Source organism: Hemitrygon akajei, chromosome 14, assembly GCF_048418815.1.
Source record: "Hemitrygon akajei chromosome 14, sHemAka1.3, whole genome shotgun sequence".
NCBI lineage: Eukaryota > Metazoa > Chordata > Chondrichthyes > Myliobatiformes > Dasyatidae > Hemitrygon > Hemitrygon akajei.
The window spans coordinates 108,989,282-109,017,090 of record NC_133137.1 but is presented as its reverse complement, the minus strand read 5'-3'; the positions used below and the strand labels follow the sequence as shown (position 1 = coordinate 109,017,090).

The 27,809-nt window shown below is 44.7% G+C and overlaps 1 long non-coding RNA gene across 1 annotated transcript; it reads left to right on the top strand.

The window, feature by feature from the left end:
- The first annotated feature begins 157 nt into the window (after nt 1-157).
- Nucleotides 158-27,200, top strand: LOC140738906 (uncharacterized). Its single transcript, XR_012101479.1, has 3 exons — nt 158-789; nt 18,006-18,213; nt 23,516-27,200. It is a non-coding gene; the product is annotated as an uncharacterized lncRNA (long non-coding RNA).
- Nucleotides 27,201-27,809: the final 609 nt, after the last annotated feature.

Genomic DNA, 27,809 nt, shown 5'->3' with positions numbered 1-27,809 from the left:
GGAAAACACCTACTTCTGAAGCCTCAGCCAAGGAATTACAGCTCATATCGAACGGTCTCCCTGTATCGTGCCACATGTGAACTCCAGAAAATTACAGCCTACATTAGACTGTCTGAGACAGCGATGTTATCTGAGCTCCGGAGAATTACAGGATGGACATGACATGGACACTACAGTGGCCCTTAGTGACTCAAGAGAGGATGACAGTGATGATAAACCGCACACTTCAACATATTCACCAATGCTAGACATTTCCGCAGATCAAGATGAAACATACACCCTCTTTATTAAACATTCTAGCAAAGGTGATGTTGACATTATATCTGTGATTAACTGTTTATTAATTTCCATTGATGCTGTCTGATCTACTGAGTTTCTCTAGTGTGTTGCTTTGGATTTCCAGTATCTGCAGAATTTCTTGTATTTATAAATATACAATGAACCTGCCCCCCTCATATAGTATTAAACCGAATCATTTACGTAAATGTAATCAGATAGCGCCAGCGAACAACGCTACATGGGCAACATCCTTGATATGATCCACGAAATAACTACTTTTACGTCTTTTTCTTTCAAATATGGCTTTGGTGCAGTTGGAGCCTGTGATCTACAGTCTGATGGTGTGTTTGTTGAGCCAATTGAGCGATCTAGCACTTCGCTATCACCAAGAGGGTTCTGAGAGGTGAGCCTTGAGGCCTCAAAAGTTGGAGATGGGGCATGAGTCCATGATTGAATCAATTTCTTGCCAATCTTGCCATTAAAGCATTAAGGAAGATTGAAAATATTGAGGTGAGTGCGGATGTTCCATGCTATCTACCAATTTCTCGCTTGCAGCTCCTGGAGGAAGGTGTCTGGTCTGAATTCTTTTTCTCTCCCATTCTCTCATTCTCCGTCTCCCCCTCCCTCTCCCTCTCCCTCAATGCTGACTGAGGATGGGCCCGAAGTTCTGTGATTTGTGAACTGGACTGTATTTCATGTTATGATGTGTTTTCCTGTTTTTCTCTCTTTTTTTCTTGCTATTTTGGGTGATTTTGATTCAGGGCGGCCTGCAGATAATGAACTCTGAGCTGAACTGAATATGTCTCGACTCTTTTGATTTTGTGTTTTATCTTTTATGTATTTTGCTCATTTTTTTTTGTTGCCATTTGTGCAATTACACCTAAATAGGGTAACATTCTGAAATTTTTATTGGTGCTCAGAAAAATAGTGCAATTCGACAAAGCTCCTGTCAAGTAATATGAAATGTTCTAAGTTCATGGAACAATACATACTTCATGTGCAGAAATGGAGCCTATACCGCTTTTTAATGTAATTGGTTAGGATCTTATTATTTAGGGTGTCTTTTCCTGCCACGAGACATACTCATAAAGGAGATAATTTTGTATCAATTTTACTCCCATTTTATGGTGTTGCAATGAGTATAATAGAAATTAAAAATGTTGTTGCACCTTTAGACAACAGAAATGGTTGCCGTGCGTAAGGTGGTTGTTCAAAATTGTATTGTATTAGACCTTAGCAGATAAGGGGGGAGCATGTGCATTTATTGACAGGAAGTGTTGCACTTGGATACAGCTCTGTGCAAAAGTCTTAGGCAAATATATTGTGTATAGCTAGAGTGCTTAAGACTTCAGCATAGTACTGTAGTAATTTTATGTATTGCACTGTACTGCTGCTGCAATAAAAAAAGACTTCATGACATATGTGAGTGATGATAAACCTGGTTCTGATATGGGTCTCTATTGTGCACTGAAAGTAGGAAGGAGCAGGGAGAGGGGAGTCATGGTTGGGAAAAGGGGAAGGAGGAGGAAGCAGCAGAGAGACGTTCTGTAATGATGAATAAACTAATTGTTTGGAATCAAATTACCTTGCCTGGTGACTCAGGGCTGGGCCTGTCTGCATCCGCACCATCTGCCAGCCCCACCCCTGGCACTCCTTCTCTACCACCTGTCCCATACTCCTCCGCAGTGTTTCATATTCACCATTCCCAACATCCTTTGCTCCTGCTCCATGTTGACAAGTGCAGTTTAGTGCAAAAGTCCTAGGTACCCGAGCTATATATATGTGCTTAACACTTTTACACAATACTGTAGCTGATGATTGTGAAGACATACTGTAAATAATTTGGCTGATCATTTTCATAAAGAAACAGCTGAAAATACATCTATTTGCACAGTTTGTTGTCTATTGCATACTGGTTGTCTGCTCTGTTGATGCGGTCTTTCATTGATTCTTCATGTTTGTTGGATTTTTTTGAATATGTCCACAAGAAAATGAATCCCAGGGTTGTATATGGTGACATATATGTACTTTGATAGTATATTTACTTTGAACTTGAAGTGATGGATTTCTTTTATTGGATTCATTCAAATCTCGGAAGCTGAATGTCGGAGCTTATGAAGTGCTCCTCTGCTGTCCGTTTGGTGCCAAAGTACAAGCAGAAGCTGGAACAAGAAGCGGCCATAGTTAAAACCATCCACTGTTGGTCCGACGAGTCAGCCTTCATGCTGCAGGACTTCTTTGATGACGTTGACTGGAATGTCTTCTATAAAGAGGATGTCTCCGAGTTCATGGAAGGGGTCACGAGTTTCAGCTGGAAGTGCATATAGGATGTTGCCCCCCAGAAATCCGTCAGGGTCTTCCCGCATCAGAAACCCTGGATCAATAGTTCCATGTGAGCAGCACTTATCGTGCGACGCAGAGCTTACATTGCCGATAACCAACATAAACTCAAGAAATGTAGCTACAATCTGTGCAAAGTCATCAAGGCAGCGAAACAAAAATACAGAGACAAGATTCAGACTCAACTTTCCACCAACAACGCATGCAGCTTATGGCAAGGTCTGCACACCATTGCAGAATGCAAAGCTAAACGCAGTGGAGTTTCCAACATCAATGGCTCTCTCCCAGACAAGCTAAATCTTTTCTATGCTTGATTCAATGTCACTAAAACCAAGCCCCTGAGGAGACCTGCAGATGATGCGACTGGCAGCTTGGTCATCTCTGAGGCTGAAGTATGCAGGTGTTTCCAATAAGTGGACAGCCGCAAGGCTGTGAGACTGGATTGCATCCCATTGCAGGGACCCAGGATGTGTGTGGTACAACTGGCAGGTGTGTTTACAGACAATTTTAATCTCTCCCCCTCCAAATGTAGAGTGCCCTCCTCCTTCAAGACATCCACCATTGTTTGTGTACCTAAAAAATATCAAGGTATCATGTCTAAATGGCTGGTGTCCTATCACACTCACCTCAAAATTAAGTAAATGCTTTGAGAGGCTGGTCAAGGACTACATCTGCAGCATGCTGCCACCTACACTGGACCCCCTACAATTCGCCTACTGACACAACTGATCAATAGATGACGCTCTACACGGCTCTACATACCAGCCTTACAGAGCTGGAGAAGAAGGATGCTTATGTGAGAATGTTGTTCTTGGACTACAGTTCAGCATTCAACAGCATACTTCCCTCCAGGCTTGACAAGAAGCTCAGAGACCACAGCCTTCACCTTGTCTTGTGTAGCTGGATCCTGGACTTTCTGTCAGATCACTGGCAGGTGGTAAGAGTGGGCTCCCTCACCTCTGCTCCTCTGACCCTCAACACAGGTGCCCCTCAGGGCTATGTACTAAGCCCCCCCTCCTTTACTCTCTGTATACCCATGACTGTGTCACCACCAACAGCTCGTCTGTTAATTAAATTTGCTGACAACACTACATTGATTGGCCTAATCTCAAAGAGGAAGTCATCATCCTGACACAGTGGTGTTGTAGCGATGTGCTATAAGTCGTTTCGAGACTAGTTTATTCAAACCTTGCGGCGCTGGCATTTAATCCCTAGCGCCCGCCCTCTCCGGGCAGAAATGACATCAGAGGTGCATTACCAAAGTCTCCCCCCGCCCACGTGCTGGCTGTTTGTGAGCCGGTTTGCCTGCGCAGAAAGTGGGTCGCCACATAACCCCCCCCCCCCCCCAGAACTGGCGATACACCCCACAATGTCCACAGTCTAGATCAGCCTCTGTTTGGGAGGTCTGCCTCTGCGCTGCGGTGCCTGAACCTCGACCAGCTGCGCCAAGTCCACATGTGCTGGTTTGAGTCGGTCCACCGTGAAAACCTCCTCTCTCCCCCCAATGTCCAGAACATACGTGGACCCATTGTTGTTGATCACCTTGAATGGCCCCTTGTACGGCCGCTGTAGCGGTGCCTGGTGTCCGCCCCTTCGTACAAACACAAACTTACAGTTCTGCAGGTCTTTGGGTACGTGGGTTGGGGTCCGTCCGTGCTGTGAAGTCGGTACGGGGGCCAGGTTGCCGAGCCTTTCGTGTAGACTGTCCAGGACTGCTGTGGGTTCTTCCTCTTGCCCCCTTGGGGCTGGTATGAACTCTCTCGGGACGGCCAGGGGTGCGCCGTACACCAACTCGGCTGACGAGGCGTGCAGATCCTCTTTGGGCGCTGTGTGAATTCCAAGCAGGACCCAGGGAAGCTTGTCCACCCAGTTAGGTCCTCTCAGGCAGGCCATGAGAGCCGACTTCAAGTGACGGTGGAAGCGTTCCACTAGTCCGTTCAACTGTGGGTGGTAGGCAGTAGTGTGGTGTAGCTGCGTTCCCAACAGGCTGGCCACAGCCGACCACAGGCTGGACGTGAACTGGGCGCCTCTGTCGGAGGTAATGTGGGCCGGTACCCCAAAGCGTGCTACCCAGGTTGCAATCAGTGCTTGGGCGCAGGAATTGGCAGATGTGTCGGTGAGCAGGACAGCCTCTGGCCACCACGTGAACCGGTCTACCATAGTTAGGAGGTACCGTGCTCCTCGGGACACTGGTAGGGGGCCCACGATATCCACATGAATGTGGTTGAACCTCCGGTGGGTGGGTTCGAACTGCTGCGGCTGGGCTTTAGTGTGCCGCTGCACCTTGGCTGTTTGACACTGCGCGCACGTTCTGGCCCATTCACTGACCTACTTGCGAAGTCCGTGCCACGCGAACTTGCTGGAGACCAGCCAGACGGTTGTCCTGATAGATGGGTGTGCCAAACTGTGTATGGAGTCGAAAACTTGCCGCCTCCAGGCTGCCGGGACGATGGGGCGAGGTTGGCCGGTAGCCACGTCGCACAGGAGGGTCCTCTCACCTGGGCCTACGAGAAAGTCCTGCAGCTACAAACCCGAGACTGCAGTCCTGTAGCTGGGCATCTCGTCGTCTGCCTGCTGTGCCTTTGCCAGTGCTGCATAGTTCGCCCCCGGGGACAGGGCCTGGACAGCTGGTCTGGAGAGTGTGTCCGCCACGACGTTGTCCTTTCCTGAGACATACTGGATGTCCGTCGTGTACTCGGAGGTGTAGGACAGATATCGCTGCTGGCGAGCCGACCAGGGATCAGACACCTTCGTGAATGCGAAGGTCAACGGTTTGTGGTCCATGAACGTGGTGAACGGCCTGCCTTCTAAGAAGTACCTGAAATGCTGGATTGCCAGATACAGTGCCAACAGCTCCCGGTCGAAAGCACTGTACTTGAGTTCCGATGGTCGTAGGTGCTTGCTGAAGAATGCCAAGGGTTGCCAGCGCCTCTCGGTGAGTTGCTCCAGCACCCCACCGACTGCTGTGTTGGACACGTCCACTGTGAGGGTGGTTGGAACGTCCGTTCTGGGGTGCACCAGCATCGCGGCATCTGCCAAGGCTTCCTTGGCTTTAACGAAAGCGGCCGCGGCCTCCTCGTCCCAAGTAATGTCCTTGCCTTTACCCGACATCAGGGTGTACAAAGGGCGCATGATACGGGCTGCTGAGGGGAGGAAACGGTGGTTGAAGTTCACCATACCAACGAACTCCTGTAGGCTTTTGACCATGTTGGGCCGGGCAAAGTGGCGGATTGCGTCTACCTTGGTGGGCAAAGGTGTTGCCCCGTCTTTGGTAATCCTGTGGCCCAGGAAGTCAATGGTATCGAGACCGAACTGGCATTTGGCCGGGTTGATCATGAGGCCGAAATCACTCAGGCAGGAGTAGAGCTTGCGGAGGTGGGACAGATGCTCCTGGTGACTACTGCTAGCTATAAGGATGTCTTCAGGGTGCACCGGGATTTGATGGTATCCCCGGACGAGGTCTACTTTGGAAAATATTCTTGCCCTGTGCAGGTTTGCTGCAAAGTCCTGTATGTGCGGCACGGGGTAGCGGTCTGGAGTTGTAGCCTCATTCAGTCTGCGGTAGTCGCCGCATGGTCTCCAACCCCCAGCTGCTTTGGGCACCATGTGCAGGGGGGAGGCCCATGGGCTGTCAGACCTCCATACGATCACCATTTCCTCCATCCTCTTGAACTCCTCCTTCACCAGGTGGAGCTTTTCCAGGGGGAGCCTTCGTGCGCGGGCATGGAGGGGTGGTCCCTGGGTCGGGATGTGGTGCTGAACCCCGTGTCTGGGCATGGCTGCCGTGAACTGCGGTGCCAGAATCGATGGAAAGTCCGCCAGGATTCTGGTAAATTCGTTGTCCGACAGCATGATGGAGTCCAGGTGTGGGGCCGGCAACTTGGCTTCACCCAGGGAGAACGTCTGGAAAGTCTCGGCATGTACTAGTCTTTTCCCTTGCAAGTCGACCAGCAGGCTGTGAGCTCGCAAGAAGTCCGCCCCCAGGAGTGGTTGGGCCACCGCGGCCAGTGTGAAGTCCCATGTGAACCGGCTGGCGCCAAACTGCAGCTGCACTGTGCGGGTGCCGTAGGTCTGTATCGGGCTGCCGTTTGCGGCTTCAGGGTAGGTCCTGGCTTCCTGTTGCCGGTGTTGTACCCCGTCAGGGGCAAGACGCTGATTTCTGCTCCAGTGTCGACCAAGTAGTGGCATCCCGACTGCTTGTCCCAGACATACAAGAGGCTGTCCTAGTGGCCAGCTGCCATAGTTATTAGCGGCAGCTGGCCCTGGCCCTGGCCCTGGCCCTTGCAGGGCGGGCGACCACGGCGGGCTTTTGTGCCCAAAGCTGGTGGTAGAAACACCACTGTTCACTGGCCTCCTCACTCCTGCCTCTGTGTTGTGTGCGCCCCCCTGCCGGGCCTGGTCTGGTCCGCTTTTGGGTGCGTGGCCTGGTAATCTGACCGATGGACGCCACGCTCTCCCTCTTGGCTTTCCACAGCACATCTGCCCGGGCCGCCACCTTCCGGGGGTCGCTGAAATCTGCGTTGGCCAGCAGCAGATGTATGTCCTCGGGCAGTTGCTCTAGGAACGCTTGCTCGAACATGAGGCAGGGCTTGTGTCCGTCAGCCAGGGCCAGCATCTCGTTCATCAATGCTGACGGCAGTCTGTATCCCAAACCGTCCAGGTGAAGCAGGCGGGCACCCCGCTCATGCCGTGAGAGGCCAAAGGTCCCAATGAGCAGCACTTTGAATGCTTCATATTTGCCTTCTTCCGGGGGCGACTGTATGAAATCCGCAACCTGGGCAGCTGTCTCCTGGTCAAGGGCGCTCACCACATGATAGTAACGCGTGGAATCAGAGGATATCTGTGGAATCTGGAACTGGGCTTCTGCTTGGCTAAACCACACGCGTGGTCGCAGCGTCCAGAAAGTCGGCAGTTTTAGTGAAACTACGTGAACAGATGAGGAGTTGGTCATCTTTGGTCCAAATCCCGTTTGGACCGTCTGTGCTACACACAGCGCTGAAATAACGACACGCAGTCTGTAAGTCGTTTCGAGACTAGTTTATTCAAACTTCGCGGCGCTGGCATTTAACCCCTAGCGCCCGCCCTCTCCGGGCGGAAATGACGTCAGAGGTGCATTACCAAAGTCTCCCCCCGCGCGCTGGCTATTTGTGAGCCGGTTCGCCTGAGCAGAAAGTGGGTCGCCACAGTGTCAAGAAAACAACCTCTCACTCAACGTCGCAAAAACAAAGGAGCTGGTTGTGGTCTACAGGAGGAATGGAGACAGGCTAACCCCTATAGACATAAATGGATTTGGGGTTGAGAGGGTGAACAGTTTTAAGTTCTCAGCATAAACATCACTGAGGATCTCACGTGATCTGTACACACCAGCTGTGTGGTGAAAAAAGCACAACAGCACCTCTTCCACTTCAGACGGTTGAAGAAGTTTGGTATGCCCCCCCCAAATTCTAAGAACTTTCTACAGGGGCACAATTGAGAGCATCCTGACTGGCTGCAACACTGCCTGGTATGGGAACTGAACTTCGCTCATTCGCAGAACTCTGCAGAGAGTGATGCAGACAGCCCAGCACATCTGTAGATGTGAACTTCGCACTATCCCACATTTAAAAAGACAGGTGTGTAAAAAGGGCCCGAAGGATTATTGGGGACCTGAGTCACCTCAACTGCAAACTGTTTCAGCTGCTACCATCCGCGAAATGGTACCGCAGCATAAAAGCCAGGACCAACAGACTCCGGGACAGCTTCTTCCACCAGGCCATCAGACTGCTTAATTCATGCTGACACAACTGTATTTCTATGTTATATTGACTGTCCTGTTGTACATAATATTTATTATGAATTACTATTATTGCACATTTGAACAGAGATGTAACATACAGATTTTTACTCCTCATGCATTTGAAGGATGTAAGTAATACATTCAATTCTATTCATGCATGTGTTTTCTATCTCCACTGTATTCTGTGTTTCACATTTGTTATGTATGTTATGGTAACTAGTCATCATGAGCAAGGCTGTGGTAAAATTGAAGGGAATAAGCTATTTATTCATGCTTTGTTCTGGGGAGTTTGGAGCTGGGAAGGCAATGAATGTATCTTTGACCAATGAATTTAGACTTAGTATGCAAAGTTATGCTTAAATTTCATCACTTCAAGATTGTATGTTTGCTAGTTGCTAATAAATAATGGAATAGAGTTCTTCGGCTTTTGGAATACCTTTATTGGAGTGATTGAAGGGTGCGTCATACAAGGATAACAATCCATGAGGGTTGCCAACAATGACATTGATTTGTTAGAATACCGTTAAATTCTGTGAACAAAAGATTTCAACAGCTATACAAAATGAACATCAGCATTTGGATGTGTCTGTAAAATTATAAGAGAAGCACCACAGTCTGGAGAAGCCTGTGGCAAGTAACGACCTTTTGTTGATTCATGCTGTGTGTTCCGGTGTGGAACACCGTTTAGAATGGCTGTCACTGACTGTAAGCTGTACAGTGTGTATTTGCTAAAGAATTCGGGACTTGGTTCTGTTGAAATGCTGAAATATTTTGATTGTTGACATCTGAACTAAATGCCATTGTTTTGTCTGGTTCACGTACATGGAAAACAACATGAGTCAAGCCAAGATGGTGGCGCGACGCAGCTTGCAGCGGCCACTCCGGAGCTGATATCTGTTATTTGTTAAGCGGGGTGCTGTGCGCAATCCTAATCTGATGAAAAATGGACGTGGGAACACGGAGGAACATCTGGAAATCTCCAGGAAGGCCCTCTTCGTTGCTGCTGCTGCTGTGAGGTCCGGGTCTCTGCTGAGAAGAACAGGCCCCCAGTCCTTGGGGTCACGTTGCCGGTGGCTGTTGGCGGGGGAGTCTTAATACGTTCGGTAGAGGATGGTGCTCGGAGAAGCTGTGCCGGAGGGGATGGTCGGAGGCTTGGAGGTTCGACAGACTCGGAGTCCGCTGCAGTTGGGGCACCTTCACTATGTGCTGTGTCTGCGAGGCTGGGTTCAACAGAGCTTTCATTGTGTGCTGCGTCTGCGAGGCTGAGTCCAGCGGCACTGTGGAAGTCCATAGTGGGGGTATTCCCTTCTGCCGCCTGTGTGGGATGACGAGTCTATTGGGACCCTGAGGACTTGTGAAAACAGTGTGGTGGTTTCTTTCGAACTTGTAGTCTTTTAACATCTTTGGACTATTTTTACTGTGCCCATGGTCTGTTTTTTTTAATCAATTATACTATCATTTGCACTGTTGTAACTATATGTTCTAACTATGTGGTTTTGTGCAGGTCTTGTAGCTTTAGTTTTAGGTCTTGTTTTGTCTGGTGGATATGGAGCTCCTTTCTGGGGAATGCGCTAAGATGGTAGTACGATATTAATACGCAGCAGCCTCTCCGGACTCGGGATTGCCAAATGTTATGTGGATTTTCTGGTGTAGTCTGTTTTGTCATGTGCTTTTGTGATATCATTTTGGAGGAACGTTGTCTCATTTTTTAACTGCATTGCATTTGTGTTTCTAAATGACAATAAATTAAATCTGAATCTGAATCTGATCTGAAGTCAGGACTAAAAGAGTAAATTAAACTTGCTGAGAAAGCTTCGGTGACTAGAATTGACTATAGTTGGAAGAACTAAAAAAAATTGTTAAGCAGATTAATGATTTTATGCTAATAGTTAGAAGTTTTCTCGTACCAGAAGAACAAGGTGTCTCACAAGTGCAGTCTCATTTGGATGATTTAAAAAATCTTCATGAAAATGTTGCTAAGCAACATAACTTGCTGTTGTCTTTAATGACTATCTCAGAGCAAGATGAACAAATCAACAATTATGAAAATATTGATACTCTTACTAATACAGACACAACAGAGGCTCAACAATGGGGTTCAAACAAACCTGTGATGTTGAAGGTCAAATTGCTAGAAGAAATGAAAATATTTATCAAATTCTTGGGCATGCTTTGACTACATATATAGTTAATGATTTTCAGGATGATGTACACGTGTATGTAGCAGGTTCTATTGCTAGCAGAGCCTCCTGTGCATCTGATACTGCCTTGGCACGCATTAGAATGGAGGTTGATTTAGCTGTGTTATGCACAAGGCAACAATTATTGAAAGATAAGCATGTATTGGAAGAACATATGAAAATGATGGAAGAATAGCTTCGGAGAGGAAAGGAGCAGATGTTGTAAGGGAGTGACTGGGGAGGAACACAAGTGCAGGACACAGGCACGGAGGCAGGGTCGAGAGGCACTAGCACAGTTGCGAATGTGGAACAGGTAACCAGGGGAATCTTGACTCAGAGACAAGGCTTACATAGAATATCCAGGGAATAGAGCGGAGCTTAGAACTAACAGTCCTAATGGATCAGGAAATTAGGTTTACACACACTAGAATCGACCAACGAACTGGCGACCTTTGACTGTGCCGCCAGAGTTCTTATCCTATATTCTCTACTGAGAACCAGGTGTGCTGTAATTAATTGAACTAGCAGCAAATGGGAATCAGACAATGGGAATTAAGGCACCATCAAGGAGATAGGAGTGAGATGGGGGATAGCCAGACGGGACCATGACAGTACCCTCTCTCAACGGGAACCTCCAGGCGAACCTCCAGTCTTGTCTGGATGGTCCCTATTGAAGTCATGGATGAGAGAAGGGTTCAGGATGAAGGAGCGGGGAAACCAGGAACGTTCCTCTGGGCCGTATCCTTCCCAGTTGACCAGGTATTGGAGGCCCCTGCTCTGACGGCGCACATCCAGTAGTTGCGGGATGGTATACATTGGGTGGTCGTCGATGATTCAGTTGGGTGGAGGAGTTTCGGTCAGAGGGCACAAGGGGCTGACGGAAACTGGTTTTAATTAGGAAACGTGAAATGTAGGGTGGATGTGCATAGATTTTGGTAGTCTTAAGTCGGACTGCTGTGGGGCTGATGATATTTTCAACCTCAAAAGGTCCCAGGAAGCGAGGGGCAAGTTTCTTAGGCTCGTTTTTGAGAGGAATGTCCTTGGACGAGAGCCACACCTTCTGCCCAGGTCGATACTCAGGTGCAGGAGTCCGATAGCGACCGGCAATCCTCTGGTTACAATCGGCTGATGGGAGCAGGGTTGTGCGTGTGTCCTCCCAAACCTTGCAGCACTGATCGATATGGGCCTGAAATGACGGCACCGCAATCTCCTCTCCTTGAGCAGGAAACAGTGGGGGTTGGTACCCAAGAGAGCATTCAAAAGGAGATCTTCTGGTGGCATTACTAACCAGAGAGTTGTAGGCGTACTCTACCCACGCGAGGTGGTCACTCCAGGTAAACGGGTTGTTGGTTGTTATGCAACGTAGCACCGCCTCCAAATTCTGGTTGAACCGTTCCATTTGCCCATTCGTCTGTGGGTGGTGTTACGTACCCGTGGATATCTTGTGACTGTCAAGATGAGTCGATTTTAGATATGTTTCCAATAAGTACTCTAGAGATGCAGTTACAAATTGAACAAATGAAGTTAGAACAAAGTAAAGCGGACTTGAAAATAAAAAGAGGGAATTTGAATATGTGATGGTGGAATTAAGTCTCCTGGTTCTAGAAAAATGTTTGTTGTTAGTCAGGAAATTAAATTGGTCCCTCCATTTAGTGAAACAGAAGTAGAGAAGTATTTTCAACACTTTGAAACTATTGCTCTGATTTCAGAGTGGCCGAAAGAGAAATGGTCGGTGTTGTTACAGAGTGTAATTAAAGGCAAAGCACAACAGGTTTATACAGCTTTAACTGCTGAGCAAGCACTTAATTATGATACTGTGAAATTGCACATATTGAAGGCGTATGAGTTAGTCCCAGAAGCATATAGAGAAAGATTCAGAAATTTGAAGAAATCTGTGGAAAAAACTTATGTGGAATTTGCTTACGATAAAGCTGTGTGTTTTGAGAGATGGGTTTCCTCTAAAAATGTAAATGGGGACTATAATAAATTGAAAGAGCTGATTTTAATGGAGGAATTTAAAAGGAGCATTCCTGTTGAAGTAAGGACATACTTAAAAGAGACAGACACTGCTACATTGCAGGACTCTGCTAAATTAGCTGATGAGTATGCTTTAATCCATAAGAATAAATTTCCTCAGGGCAGAACTTTTAAAAGGAAAAATAACACAGAGACTCAAGGTAAATCAGAAATTAAATCAGAAGTTAGTGAGAAAGGTAAGGAGGAAGAAAAACCTATGAAGGAAAGACAATTTGGTCCCATTTGTAATTATTGTAAGAAACCTGGTCATGTAATAGCGAACTGTTTCCGATTGAAGAGGAAGGAGAAGGAAGCAGTCCCAGGTGCTTGTGTGCAACATACTGAAACACCTGTAAATTCACAGGGGTTGATAAACACAAGTGAAGTTTTGTTAGAGTCTGACCAAGTTAGGAAGGGATATGATCATTTTATAACTGAAGGATTTGTATCCTTGAAAGAAGGATCTACTCTGGTGCCAATAAAAATCCTTAGGGATACTGGAGCTTCTCAATCACTGATGTTAGACAGTGTGTTAAAGTTTAATGATGAGTCTGATACTGGTGAGGTAAATTATATACGAGGTGTTGGGAGTGCCCTTATGCCTGTACATTTACATAAAGTAAATTTAAAATCAGGGTTAGTTATAGGACTTGTTAAAGTAGGACTACAATCCAGCTTTTCTGTGAATGATATTTCTTTATTGTTAGGTAATGATTTGGCAGGTGGACAAGTTTTTCCTGAAGTGCATTTGACAATAGAGTCAGAGGAACCATGGATGGATTCTAACACAGATTCTTCCTGTGTTGTAACTCAAGCTATGGCTAAAAAGACTGATGTGCAGAATAAGGTGGTTACCCATGATTGTTCAACTCAGGATTCGAGTTATGAGGATGTGTCAGAAACTTTCTTACCTTCATTGTTTGAACAAGATTCTTGGAGTAAGTCTGACCATGAAGATTTGTCTCTGTCTCTGAAGGAGATGATAGCAGAGCAGAGTAGAGACCCTGAGATTATCAAATTAAAAGAACAAGCTCTTCCAGATAGTGAAATTGATAAGGTGCCAGTAGGATATTATTTTGAGAAAGGTGTATTGATAAGGAAGTGGAGACCGCCTACAATTCCTGCAAGTGATGAATGGAATATTGTTTACCAGGTAGTTGTTCCTAAAGTTTATCGAAATGAGATTTTAACTTTAACCCATAGTGTGCCCTTAGGTGGACATCAAGGGGTAAGGAAAACTGTGGACAAGATTTTAAAACATTTTTACTGGCCTGGTTTAAGAAAAGATGTGGCGACATTTTGCAGAACGTGCCATACTTGTCAAATTGTAGGTAAACCAAATCAAGTTACACCAGTGCTCCACTGCAACCTATTCCAGCATTTGGTGAACCATTTTCTAAAATTATTATAGATTGTGTAGGTCCATTACCAAAAACAAAAACTGGTTATCAGTACTTGCTGACTATCATGTGCACTGCGTCTAGGTTTCTAGAGGAAGTACCTGTACAATGTACTTTGTATGTTAATCAAAATGGCTTCTTTGGTTTGCTAGAGTAGGAATGCTTTTATGTTTGCTAAGTGTTTTCTCTCGCAGTTGTTTAGCTTTGAACTTACTGATATGGGGATTGTATTCATTTTTTAACCAATGGGGAATGTTATTTTGTCTTGTGAGGCTGGGAACTTGGGGGTTTCACGGTCTTTTCAGGGGAGGCAGGAAGGAGACGCTGAGGAAGGTGGACGTGCGCTGCACTGCTTGGTCGACCACCAGGGGTGGTCCCAGGTGCGAGGACGTGGAGGTCGGAGGAAAGTGACGAGGGGTCGAATGGTTCGATGGCTGAGCTCCAACAATGTGCACTAAACTGACTTAACTTTGATAAGTTGGCGCCTTTTACTTTATTTTCTTTTCCTTCATATATACTGTATTGCATAGTACTCTTTTAGCTTTAGTAAAATCTTTAATGTATATTCCATAACAGTATCTGGTGTGAGTTTGATATTGTGTGTGTACGCGCGGCATAAACTTGATTCTCACAGCACCTGCGTGTACAGGAGGTGGGGTTGGTGAGTGGCTGGATCTCCTTTTCCCCTAGCCATATACCAGCCTGTTGGGTAAAATATAACAACTAAAACTGTGACAAAGGCTCTTATAAAATTCTTTACTTATTTTGGGTTGCCTAAGGAAATACAATCTGATCAAGGCAGTAACTTTATGTCTGGATTGTTTCAACAGATAGTTTATAAATTGGGAGCTAAGCAAATTATTTCGTCTGCATCCCATCCAGAATCGCAAGGTGCCTTGGAGAGGTTTCATTCTACCCTCAAGACTATGATTAGGATGTATTGTGTGGAAAATGAAAATGATTGGGATGAGGATATACACTTATTTCTATTTCAGTAAGGGAGTCAATCCAAAAATCATTAGGTTTCGGTCCATTTGAACTTGTATTTGGGCATAGAGTTAGAGGACCTTTAGCCTTATTAAAAGAACAATGGATTAATAAAGAGGTACACACTAATTTGTTGGACTATGTTTTAAAATTTAAGGACAGATTACATAAAGCTTGTAGCTTAGCCAGGGAAAATTTAAAATTGGCTCAGGAGAAAATGAAAACCTGGTACGATAAAGAAGCTGGAGTGAGGATGTTTAAGTCTGGAGATAAGGTGCTGGTTCTTTTCCCAGTGCAAACGAATCCTTTACAAGCTAAGTTTCATGGTCCTTATGAAATTGTGTCTAAAATTAATTATGTAGATTACGTGATAAAAACTCCAGATCGCAGAAGGCCAACTCAACTTTGCCATATAAATATGATAAAACCGTATTACGAGAAACAGTCTGCTGCTGTGACTGTTGTGGTTAATGATAATGAGTCTGATCTGACTGGGAACATAATGGATGATCCATCTGAAACTCATTCTAAACCTAACGTTGTTTCTGTCAGATTACCAAACTCAACCATTCTGGAAAATATTGATGAGAAATTAGCACATCTACAGCCAGAGCAGAAGCAGCAGATGAAGCAATTAATTTTTAAATATAAGGATTTATTTCCAGACATTCCTAGAAGAACTACTGTAGCTTCACATGATGTAGATGTTGGAGATGCCAAACCCATTAAACAACACCCATACAGGATGAACATGGAAAAATGTGAACTTGCTGGGAAAGAAATTAAATATATACTCGAGAATAATATTATTCGACCTTCAAACTCGAATTGGAGTTCACCTTGTATTATGGTGCCTAAGTCAGACGGCAGTATTGGGTTTTGTATGGACTACAGGAAGGTGAATGCTGTGACGAAAACAGATGCATGTCCAATTCCTAGAGTACATAATTGTGTAGATAAAGTTGGAAAAGCAAAATTCCTTACAAAGATTGATTTATTGAAAGGGTATTGGTGTGTTCCATTAATGGATAGAGGTAGAGAGATATCTGCATCTGTAACTCCATCTGGGTTATATGAATATAATGTTCTTCCATTTGGGATGAAGAATGCCCCAGGTACTTCCCAGCGGATTATTAACTCTGTGATTCAGGGATTGAAAGATACAGATGCTTATATTGACGATTTAGTGACAGGAAATGATACTTGGGAAGCACACATTACTGTGGTGGAGAAACTATTTGAAAGACTTTCAAAAGCTAACTTAACTATTAACTTAGCTAAAAGTGAATTCGGACATGCCATTGTAACTTACCTTGGTTATGCTGTGGGTCAAGGTAAAGTAGCTCCTGTTCAGGCAAAAGTTCAAGCAATTTTAGAGATTCCCCCTCTAACTGGGAAAAAACTCTCAGAAGGTTCCTGGGAATGGTAGGATATTACCGAAAATTTTGTAAGAATTTTGCTAATGTTGCCCTTCCATTAACTAACCTCTTGAAGAAGAATGAGAAGTTTGTGTGGATAGTGCCCTGTCAAGAAGCATTTGAAAAATTGAAAACAATGATATGTCATCAACCTGTGCTCAAGGCACCTGACTTTGAAAAACCTTTTTCATTAGCTATAGATGCTAGTGATGAGGCTGCAGGAGCAGTATTATTGCAAAGGAATGAGGATGATGAGGTTGATCATCCAGTAGCTTACTTTTCTAAGAAATTTAATGAGCGTCAAAGAAACTATTTGACAATAGAAAAGGAATTGTTATCTCTTGTTTTAGCCTTAGAACATTTTGACGTGTATGTTGGTACAACTCAAAAACTCAACTTATCGTCTGCACTGATCATAATCCGTTAGTGTTTCTGAATAAGATGAAAAACAAAAATAGAAGGTTATTAAATTGGAATTTAATGTTACAGGAATACAATATTTTGATAACTTATATTAAAGGTAAAGACAATGTGATTGCTGATTGTCTATCTCAATATTGAATGTACAATGTAATTTTTTTTATGGAGTGATATTTTAACATTTGTAACACTCCTGTATAGTAAGTTGTAAGATGCTGTATGATAATACTATGTATACTGTGTATATTGTAAATTTTATACATTTGTATTTCTTCTCTTGTAAATAATAATTGTTAAAATTTTGTTCATGACAGACTAATTTTTTTTTGGAGGGAGATGTTATGTACCCATGGGTATGTTGTGACTGTCACGTGACCATGATGTAATTGAGGCTATGCTGGGCATAAGGTAATGGTCTTGTGATGGTGGAGTGACGTCATTTTCCCGCCAGTGAGAGGTCATGTGATAGTTTTTTTTCAACAGGGTATAAAAGGAGAACCTCTCCCTGTGAGGTGGGGCAGTTCATGGCTGAATTCACCAGTAACTCCATGTTGCTGAGTATTTGATGTTATGATGCAGTTTTATTTTAAAGTGGAGTTTTACTTTCTGCCTTAAGTTTCAAAGGTTATTACCGGTAGTTTTGCTACAATACTGCCAGTTAAAATCCAGTCGGAGAGAGAAGATTTGTCAAAGTTCAGGAAGCTGAAAGATCAAGGAAAGTTGATATCGGCTGTGAAGCAGGTTCGATCTTTATTTAATCTTTGTACGAGGAATTAGTTACCTGCGTCCATGATAACTCCTGTTTTGCCAAAAAAGAGCAGAGAGTTAGACGCAGAGTTTCGCCAAGGAAAGGTCAGTGCCTTTAAGCCGTTTTATTTCCTTCAATCGTAAATCCCTCGGCAAGGCATACTTTGACTGGGATCAGCAGTAACGTTGTGAAAGAGGATTTAATTCAAGGAAAGTCTCCTTTAATTGACTGTAAATTATTTTGGACTTTTTGCAATACTACTTTAAAGAACTGAGTTTGGATTTCTCGCTTTAAGAACTGTTAGAACTGCCATATCGCAGCTGACTTCCGGTTAGGTTAGTCGTTTGTTTACTTTTGGGTTTTTTTAAGTGTTAATAAATGTTTTATTTGTTATTAAAAACCTGTCTCAATTATATATTCATTGTTGCTGGATCGTAACAGTGGAAGCTGGATGATAGGCTAACGGAGGCACCTAAGGCTTGACAAAAGGACTTCCATATGAGACAAATTGGGGACCCCGATCGGAGATGATATCTGCAGGAATTCCGTGGAGGCTGAAGACGTGGCGGATGAGAAGGTCTGCGGTCTCCTGAACAGGAGGGAATTTAAGGAGCTAAAGCACACCGCCATGGAGAGTCGGTCTATCACGGTGAGTACAGTGGTGTTTCTGTGTGAAGGGGTAGTCCCATGACGAAATCTAGGACTATGTGCGACCAAGGACAACTAGGGACAGGTAGGGGACGAAGTAATCCAGCAGGTGGCCAGTGGGAGGCTTTTCTGCGGGCACAGACGGAACATGCAGAGACATAGGAACAGGTATCCGCATCCATGGAAGGCTGCCAAAAGTGTCTTTTCAGGAGGGACAGTGTCCAATCACTCCTGGGGTGGCAGGCGAACCGAGATCTGTGCCCCCACTGGAGAACCTGAGACCTGACGGAATCAGGCACAAACAGGCGATTGGCGGTTCCGTTGCCAGGGTCAGGGTCATCCCGTTGGGCCTCTTTTACAATAGGCACGATTTCCCAAGTGAGGACTACCACCTCCTTGGAATTGTATCGGCAGGAGAGCGCATCAGGTTTCCTGTTCTTGAACCCCGGACGATAGGTGAGTGTAAATCTGAAGCGACCAGCAAATAATGCCCAACAGGCCTGGCAGGAATTCAGGTGTTTGGCGGTTTGGATGTACTGTATGTAAGGTTCTTGTGATCAGTCCAGACGATAAATGGGTGTTCCGCCCCCTCCAGCCAGTGCCTCCATTCTTCCAACACCAGTTTGACCACCGTAGCTCCCAGTTCCCCATGTCGTAATTTCGTTCAGCGGGAAACAGCTGGCGAGAAAAGAAGGCACAGGGATGAAGCTTCTGGTCAGCACTTGAATGTTGGAAGAGAACTACTCCCACCCGGGAGTTGGAGGTGTCGACCTCCACAACGAATTGACAGGAGAGGTCTGGTTGGACCAGGATGGGAGTGGATGTGAAACGCCTCTTCATTTCAGCGAATGCTGAGTCAGCCTCAGAGTCCCAAAGAAAGGGTGTTGTAGGGGAGGTAAGTCAGGTGAGGAGTGCCACCACCTGACTGTAGTCCCTGATAAATCAGTGATAGAAGTTCGCAAAACCCAGGAACCGCTGAAGTTGCTTGCGGGTCGTGGGTCTGGGCCATTCTTCCACCGCCCTGATCTTCTCAGGATCTGCCTTCACTTGCTCGCTCTGGATGATGTAGCCCAGGAAGCTGACCGAGGGGACGTGGAATTCACACTTTTTCCGCCTTCACAAATAACTTGTTCTCCCACAGTCTCTGTAGGATTTGACAGACATGATGAATGTGGTACTGGAGGCTGCTTTAGAATATCAGGATGTTATCTAGATAGACGAACACAAAGCGGTTAATAAAGTCCCTCAGCACATCATTCATCAGGGCTTGGTGATGGCAAAATGGCAGGGGCATTGGTGAGGCCAAACGGCATGACCAGATATTCAAAGTGACCTAGCAGGGTATTAAATGCCGTCTTCTACTCATCTCCCTCCCTAATTCTAACTAGATAATAGGTGCTACGAAGGTCCAACTTCAAGAAGATGGTGGCTCCGTGAAGTGGTTCAAACGCTGAGTTTATGAGGAGCAGTGGATACTTGTTCTTAACGTTACATTGTTAAAGCCTTGGAGATTGATACAGGGGCGTAGCGACCCATCCTTTTTCTCCACAAAAAAGAAGCCTGCACCCACCGGGGAGGATGAGGGTCGAATAATGCCTGCTGCGCTTCTCTCCATGGTTCTCTCTCAGGCCGGGACAAGTTATATAGGCGACTGATAGGTAATGAGGCCCCGGGGAGAAGGTCGATAGCGCAATCATACGGGCGGTATGGAGACAGGGAAAGAGCCCATTGTTTGCTGAATACCTGTCTCAGGTCATGGTATTCTGTCAGAACTCTGGACAAGTCGGGGGGTTCCAAAACAGGCGAGGTCGCAGTAGCCTCCCTAGGGGATAGGGCCGACTGCAGACAGGTGGCATGGCATAACGGGCTCCAGCTGGCTATCCTCCTAGTAGACCAGTCAATATGGGGATTGTGGTAGTTCAACCAGGGGTATCCCAGAACTATAGGGGCTTGAGGAGACTGGATTAAATTACATTGTATCCGCTCTCGATGGTTGCCCAACAAAATCAAGGTCGGGTGGCGTACAGTGGGTGACATGAGCCAGAAGTCTCTGTCCAGCGCCTGGGCCTATAGAGGGGTACAATGGTTCCCGAGGAATTCTGGCCCGGGAGGCCATGTCCTCGTCCAGCAGATTTCCCTTGGCACTGGAGTCCACCAAGGCGGATAGAGACAGGGATTGTTGGAGGTAGTTCATGGTAGCCTGGATCTGCATCCGGGCTTGGGGGACTGAAGGGAGTGTCGTCTGAATCACCAGAAGAGTTGGAGCGGGAGCTATGCTAGGAGCGGATGGGGAAGAAAGGCTGGCCGAAGATGGTAAGGTGGGCCGTGGGATGATCTGAGGAGCGGGGCGACCGGTCTTCTCTCTCAGACGCTCTCAAAGTTGATTATATAACCTGGTGGCTAGAGAGACCAAAGAGTCCAGGCTGTTCGTGTCATCCCTTGCCATTAATTCATCTTTTATCTTGTCAACGATATCCTGTCGAAATACTTCCTGTGGTGCCTTGTCATTCCACCCAGAGTTGGCCACTAATGTTCGGAACTAATGGAGTATTCAGCTACACTTCGTGAGCCCTGACAGAGAGTCAGTAGTCGCCTAGCAGCGTCCTTACCGTGAATGGGTTGTTCAAAAACCATCCTCATTTTGGAGACAAAGGTGGAGAAGGAGGAGCAGATCTCTGGCTGTTTGTCCCAAATCGCGGTGGCCCATGCTAAGGCACCCCCTCACAACAGCCACATGATGTGCATAATCTTCGATCTGTCCGAGGTGTACGTACGTAGCAGTTGCTCAAAAACCAAGGAGCTTTGCAGTGAGAAAGCCCGGCACTTTCCTAGGTCCCCAACATAGGGTTCCGGTTCGAGTACGTGCTGCTCTCGTGGTGATTGTGTTGCCGACCCATAGGGTGTTGCCATCCCAGGCTGTGTGGGTTGGTCAGACTGGATTCTCGGAAGGGACGGAGTAAGGGGAGCGGATACCCAGTCAACCTGCTCACTGACCTTCTTTACATTCTTGGACAGGGCACAAAGTTTTCCATGACATCTCAGAGCAGTTGATCATGTACGATCAGTAGGGAGCCCTGGCTGTTGCACAGGGTCCGTGTCCACTGGGTTCATTCTTGGCCAGTTCGTTCTGTTGCAAGGGAGTGACTGGGGACGAACCCAAGTGCAGGACACAGGCACGGAGGCAGGGTCAAGAGGCGCTAGCACAGTCGCGAACGTGGAACAGGTAACCAGGGGAATCTTGACTCGGAGACGAGGTTTACATAGAACATCCAGGGAAAGGAGCGGAGTTTAGAACTAACAGTCCTAAGGGATCAGGAAATGAGGTTTACACACACTAGAATCGACCAACGAACTGGCGACCCATGACTGTGCCGCCAGAGTTCTTATCCTATATTCTCTACTGAGAACCAGGTGTGCTGTAATTAATTGCACTAGAAGCAAATGGGAATCAGACAATGGGAATTAAGGCACCATCAAGGAGATAGGAGTGAGATGGGGGATAGCCAGACGGGACCATGACAGCAGATGGAAGAACAGCTTCAGGAGTAGCTACGAAGAAAGATAGAGTAGCTTAATTTGCAAAGAGAAATTGCAGTCAAGATGGCCAAAGTGAAAGTGCTGAAGGTTTCAAGTGCTGTGTGTGCTAAAGATGCTCCAGCAAGACAGTTCTATGGTATGAATTCCTAAGTAGACATGGCAAAGAGAAAATCCAACATACTCAATGTCAATGTGGATATATTTGCTCCTCAAATGTCTGTGAGTCACCAGTCTGGACTCCAGGAGGTAGTTGATAGAGTACACTCTCAGCCTCAACCAAGGAGGCACACTGAACCTATACCATATCCAATAGCACAAGGTGCTTCTGAGGACATTTTTATAGTATGGTGACACTCATGTTTCAGATGATAAAAGTCTAAATAGTGTGTTAGAGACCATAAGGATGCCAAAGGAAATAGCAAGCTTGGTGGTGCAACCACAATACATTGCCAAAACCTCTGCCAAAAAAAGAGTGATCCATTACAGTGTCATTCATTTATGAAGGCTTTAAAGGACAGCAGTGAAAGAAAGACTGGGGCTGGTGATCATGATTGTAAACTTCCTATAATTCTAGTTCAGGTGAAATCTAAGAAGAGTAACAAGACAGTGGTTACTTATGTTTTCCTAGATCAAGGAAGTACAGCAGTGTTCTGCACAGTGAGCCTCATGTATAAGCTCAGTCTAATATGAAAAAGAATATGCTTCTGGTACCATGGGTCAAGAGATGGTTGTGAGTACTATGTTCTTTCAGGATTGGAAGTGGCTGGCTTAGATAGTGTGAACTATTGTGAACTGCCTAATACCTAGATACGGGAACGTATGCCTATCCAGAAAGGGAAGATTTCTCCTCAGTAAGATTTTCAGAAATGGTCTCTTTCTGGTCAAGATGGTGCCCATGTACAGTGCTCTTTTGGTTGACATCTTCTGGATAGATCATGGAACCATTTTTTTCACTTTTATGTCCTTTACATTTATTTCTCATTTTGAATGTGATTCTGGAGCTGTTAGAGACTCTGTTTTGCTGTTTGGTGATTGTTTAGGTGCTTCAGCGCTCTGCAGTCTCCTAGAATCCAGGAGGCAGAGGCAGCATGAGCAAACCCCATGGTGAGAAGGCTACAGGATGGTGCATGAGCCAATGTTTGACCCCATTTCAGTAAATGAAGTTTCCATTGTGCGGGAGGAAGGACCTGGGTGGGGGGGGGGGGGGTTGATGTGTCTGGTCCATTTTGTTCATTATTTTGTACGTGGGAGCAGGGATTTAATAAAAATAATAATAATAATGATAATAATGTACTTTATTGATCCTGAGTGGGAAATTATTTCCTTACAGCAATAACATTTAAAAACACACTTATAAATAATAATAAATAAAAATAATAATAACTGGTAATAAAGTACAGAATAATATACACAATAATATTTTACCAACGTGCAATAATAATGTATGAAATAATATAATAGAGACTATTGTACTATGATGTATGTTCTCCTGTTGCACAGAGATGAACTGTTTTATGTGCTTATTACGTTTGGTCGGAAAGATTTTCTGTAACAATCCTTGTGACAGTGGAGCTAAGTGAGTCTGTTCGAAAGGATGCTTCGCTGCTTATTCAGTAGGTCATGAAGAGGATGTGCCTGATTGTCCATAATGGATAACAGTTTCTTTAGTGACCTTCTCTCCATCACTAACTCAAAAGGATCTGGGTTGTAGCCAAGGACAGATTCAGGCTTCTTGATGAGTTTATTTTGTCTTTTTGTATCACCAGCACCAATACTGCTCCCAAAACATAAAGCCCTAAACAAGACTGCATTCGCTATAACAGACTGGTGAAAGATCTCCAACTTCATGCTGCACACATTGATGAATCTCAGCTTCCTTAGAAAATAGAGTCTGCTCATCCCTTTGTAAACAGCCTTGGTGTTGGTTTTCCAGTCAAGCCTGTTGTCGAAGTAAACACCCAAGTATTTGTACTCCACCACCACCGCACTTCTTCACCCAGAGTGTATACAGGACTCATCACAGTCCTCTTTCTCCTAAATTCGATCACCAGGTATGAGGGTAATTGGTCTGTAGTCATTAAGCTCAGATAGAGTTGCTTGCTTGGGTACAGGAACCAAGCAGGAAGTCTTCCACAGCACTGGTATCTTTTTCAGACTCTGATTGTAAAAGAGCTGAAATTACCAGGCAGCTGGCTCGCACAGGCCTTCAATTCCCTGGAGCTGATACTGCAGCCTTGCCTTGATCTAGTGTCTCCAGCTGTCTTTTAATCTGACCTGCAGACACAGTCAGCTGGGGGAGGGAGTAGGCTTCGGGGCAATGAGGGTGTGTGGTTTGGGCAAGTGGGGGAAGGCGAAGCAGGAGGCCCCATGCTGAACCTGTTGAAAAACAAGTTCAATTCATTGGCACTATCCAGGTAGCCCTTGATCTTCCTTTCCTTAACCTTGAAGCCAGTGATCTGCTTCATGCCCAACCACACGTCGCTTATGCTATTCTGCTGGAGCTTGTACTTCAGCTTCCTCTTGTAGGATTCTTTGCACTCCATCAGCTTTATCCTCAGTTTTCTCTGTAATTGTGGTAGGAGGAATTTGAGGTTGATGTGCCTGATCCACTTTGTTAGTTTTTTTGTGCGGTAGGAGGGATTTGGGGGTTGATGTGCTTGATCCGTTCTGTCCATTTCTTTTTATGCAGGACAAGGATTTGGGTTCAATCTCCTGTCTTCTCATCCAAATCCCACCTCACTGCAAAACAAAAATGAACAGAAACAGATTTCTGTTTAGAAGTTGCAATTTTGTTCATGCTCACTTTCATTCCTGACTGCAACTCAATTCCGTCTCTCTCTGCTGTATCCATTGATGCAGCTGTTTCAACTGCTCTTTTAAATACAAGTTGTGGTAGTTAGGAGCCATTTTTGAAAGCTTTCTGTTAAGATTCCTCAAAGTAACTGATCTCTCAGTGCAACATTAAGCCCATTACTGAACTGATAATGCTTAGACAATGTCTTCAATTCAGCCACATAATCAAATGTACTCAAATGTGTCAGTCTTTTTGATGTAGCCAATCATTTCTGATCTTTATAATCATTATCACTCTGTATTTAATGTGTATGAACCTGTGAATTCTTCTGTTTCTGGCCTTTTTTAACTTTATTGACTCTGTACGTGCTTTTTTTTAACTCTAGTGTCTAGCTGCACTTCATCAGGTAAATTTCATTTTAAAAATACCTTGTCGCCACTGTTATGTTTTCAAAAATATTTTTAAAAATTGCAATGAATAGATGGGAGTAAGATATGATGCGAGTCTTAGCTTGTGTTTAGCAAGGGACACATTTATCAGGTGGCAATGTGATGACTTAAGCCTTCCACATACTTTACATATAACCCACAATACATTATGTAAACAACAAAAAGAATGCTTCATCAAACAATATATTTAAAATATTACTCAAATGTTACTGAAATATTAAGTGCACAACACCTGTGTCCCCAATTTCAAGGAACTATACACTTGTACCGCTGGGTGTCTCTGTTCAACCACATTCCCCAGGGCCATACCATTACCCTGATTAGACTTACCACACTGCATCATTTGCACTTACATTAATAAAATTTCTCCTAACAACACATAAAATGCCGGAGGAACTCAGCAGGCCAGGCAGCATCAGTGGAAAAGAGTACAGTCGATGTTTCAGGCCGAGACCCTTCATCAGTACTGGGAAAAAAAAGATGAGAAGTTAGAGCAAGAAGGAGGAGGGAGGAGAGGAAGAAGTACAAGGGGGTGAAGTAAAGAGCTGGGAAGCTGATAGGTGAAAGAGATAAATCTCATGGTCCCTTCTGGCAATCCCCCACCTTGCTATTTACCTCAGGAATTGGGCCTCAATCCCCTCGTTTAGTTTCTGATCATTTCCAGGTTCCACTAACTACACACACCTGCTTCCCATCAGAAAATGCATGATAAAGACTCTATGATCACAACAAGGAGCTGCCAGTTCATTGGTCGACTCCAGCGTGAGTAACCTCGTTTCATATGATTTTTAGGACTGCCAGTTCTAAGTCCAGCATCGCTCCTGGATACCGATTCCATGCTTGCCACATCAATAACGCCTCCTGACTCTGTCTCCGTGCCTGTGTTCTGCACTTGGGTTCGTTCACTGCCACACTCGTGTACAATAAAGAGCTGGAGAGGGAGAATCTGATAGGAGAGGACAGATGGCCATGGATGAAAGGGAAAGGAGAGGAGTACCGGGGAGGAGGTGGTCAGGTAAGGAGATGAGGTGAGAGAAGGAAATGGGAATTGGAATGGTGAAGGGTGGGTGACAATTACCAGAAGTTCAAGAAATCGATGTTCATGTCATCAGGTTGGAGGCTACCCAGGCGGCAGTACAGGAGGCCATGGACTGACAGTTCCACCTGTTATTCCTTTGCCCACTTCCCCTAATTGACTTACATTTTATTATAAACTCAGACAACATTCTTCACTGTCCATAATTGCACCAACTTTGTTGTCGTATGCAAATATACTAATCATGTCATCTACATTCTCAAACAAATCGTTAAAATAGATTCATACTCTTCAATATGATCACCTCTCAATCTCTGACCTGAATACATCTTCTGCCCATCTTCTCTCTGTATTGAGCAAAGATAATTACAGAGAGGGATAAGAGAGAGGAGCTGCCAGAGTTCATTGGAAAGGGCCTCCACATGGAAAACAGTGGAGCAGCAATGACAAGAATTTTGAGAGTATTTCAAAACGCATATCAAAACGGGCGATCAAAATAGATATTTTTAAATGTGGAAGGGCCTTCAATTTCACGCTACTTGTCAAAATAAAATGAAGGGAGTATCTATTTTTATTAAATCTAATATTTTATGCATCCAAGAAGACATTATATCTGATATTAATGGTAGATTTTTAATTGTTAAAGGAACAATTTGTAATAGAAAAATTGTTCTGATTAACCTACATGGACCTAATGTAGATGATCCTTTTTAAAAAATTGTATTTGCTTTATTGCTGGATTTAAATGAATATATGTTGTTAATGGGTGGTGATTTCAACTGTTGTTTAAATCCTTTGATTGACAAGAGTTCAACCAGTCAGCGGCTTCCGAGTTGTTCTGCATCACTTATTAACTCTTTTGTAATTGATTTTGGCCTGGTTGAAATTTGGAGACATTTACATCCTAATGATAGAGATTATTCTTTTCTTTCATGTGTTCACAAAAAATATTCAAAAATCGATTATTTTATAGCTGATCCCCGATTTTTGTCCAAAGTCCAGAAATGTAAATATGATGCTATAGTTCTTTCGGATCATGCACCTTTAAGCTTTGCTTTTGAATTGAATGACATTGTTATTGTAAATTTGCCTTTGTGTATTCCAGAAAATTTATTACAAAGTTCGGACTTCGTCAAATTTATTGAGACTCAGATAAAAGATTTTTTTCTTTTTAATAACACGGGAGATGTGTCAAAATTGATTATATGGGATACATTTAAAGTATATTTGCGCGGTCAGATAATCTCCTATTTAGCTCAGCATAAGAAACAGACAAAAACAGAGTTAGATAAGATTTCCAAACAAATTAAAGACTTGGATAATATTTATGCAATTTCTCCTAACATTGATTTATTCAAACAAAGAGTTGAACTCCAATCACAATATAATTTATTATTAACTTATCCTATGTCTCTGAGCGGCTGCAGGACATTCTGGAATGGGAGAGTGAACAGCCAGTGGTCGTGGTGCACATGGGTACCAATGATATAGGTAAAAAACGGGATGAGGTCCTACAAGGTGAATTTAGGGAGTTAGGAGATAAACTAAAAAGTAGGACCACAAAGGTAATAATCTCTGGATTACTACCAGTGCCACGTGCTAGTCAGAGTAGAAATAGGAGGATATTTCAGTTGAATACGTGGCTTGAAAAATGGTGCAAGGGGGAGGGATTCAAATTTCTGTGGCATTGGAACCAGTTCTGGGGGAGGTGGGACCGGTATAAACAGGATGGTCTGCACCTGGGCTGGACTGGAACCAATGTCCTAGGGGGAGTGTTTGCT